Raw genomic sequence first — 1,622 nt, 5'->3', positions numbered from 1 at the left:
GCTCTTTGTGGATGGCTCTAGTTACTATCATGAAGGAAAGCCTTATACTGGGTTCGGAAGAAGGAGAACCTTGGGAGAAGGCGTTTTCATGCACCCCACTTCGGCCCGATATGCTGAATTAGCGGCAGTAGCTTGTGTATTGGAACATTGTGTGCAATTTTCCATCACCACTACAAATCAAAACATTTGTCTGTTTTCAAACATGGATGTGCAATTCTCTTACAGAGTTTCTACCATATTGGGAAATCAATGGGTTCACACCGAATCATAGAGTTGGAAGGAACCTCAGGAGGTCATCTAGTCCAACCCCCTGCTCAGAGCAGGACTAACCTCAGCTAAATAATCCCAGTGAGGGTTTTGTCAAGCCACAGCTTAAAAACCTCTAAAGATGGAGATTCCACCACCTCCATAGATAACCCATTCCAGTGCTTCACCACCCTCCTAGTGAAAATTTTTTTCCTAATGTCCAACCTAGACCTCCCCAACTGCAACTTGAGACCATTGCTCCTTGTTCTGTCATCTGCCACCACTGAGAACAGCCTAGCTCCATCCTCCCTGGAACCCCCTTTCAGATAGTTAAAGGCTGCTATCAAATCCCCCTCATTCTTCTCTTCTGTAGACTGAACAAGCCTAGTTCCTTCAGCCTTTCCTCATAAGTCTTGTGCTCCAGCCCCCTAATCATTTTTGTTGCCCTCCGCTGGACTCTCTCTAACTTCTCCACATCCTTGTTGTAGTGGGGGGCCCAAAACTGGACCCAATACTCCAAATGCGGCCTCACCAATGCCGAATAGAGGGGAATGTTCACTTTCCGTGATCTGCTGGCAATGCTCCTACTAATGCAGCCCAATATGCTATTTGCCTTCTTGGCAACCAGGGCACACTGCCGACTCATATCCAGCTTCTTATCCACTGTTACCCCCAGGTCCTTTTCTGCAGAACTGCTGCCTAGCTCATCGGTCCCCAGTCTATAGCTGTGCATGGGTTTCTTTCTTCCTAAGTGGAGGACTCTGTACTTGTCCTTGTTGAATCTCATCAGATTTATTTTGGCTCAATCCTCCAGTTTGTTTAGGTCCTTCTGTATCTTATCCCTATCTTCCAGGGTATCTACCACTCCCCCCAGCTTAGTGTCATCTGCAAACTTGCTGAGGGTGCAATCCACCCCATCCTCCAGATCATTGATGAAGATGTTGAACAAAACTGGCCCCAGGACCGACCCCTGGGGCACTCCACTTGTGACCAGCTGCCAGCTAGACATGGAGCCATTGATCACTACTCATTGAGCCCTATGCTCTAGCCAGTTCTCTATCCATTTTATAGTCCATTCATCCAACCCATACTTCCTTCACTTGCTGATAAGAATACCGTGGGAGACTGTATCAAAATCTTTGCTAAAGTCAAGGTATATCACATCCACCGCTTTCCCCACATCCACAGAGCCAGTCACATCTTCAGATAGGTCACCTATTAAGTATGCTCCGCTTTTAAAATACATCCAATGGTTGGCAGCAAAGCTTACTACTCCGAAAAAGCCAATTAAAGTAAAAAAGATAAAGGCCCACTGTAAATTAGAGCCCTATACAATGGAAAATGGGAAAGCTGACAAATTGGCCAGAGAAGGAGCC

Source organism: Emydura macquarii, unplaced genomic scaffold, assembly GCF_026122565.2.
Source record: "Emydura macquarii macquarii isolate MOO-44397 ecotype Brisbane River unplaced genomic scaffold, CSIRO-AGI_Emac_v2 contig_52, whole genome shotgun sequence".
Taxonomy (NCBI): Eukaryota; Metazoa; Chordata; order Testudines; family Chelidae; genus Emydura; species Emydura macquarii.
Note: the sequence above shows the minus strand (reverse complement) of the source record.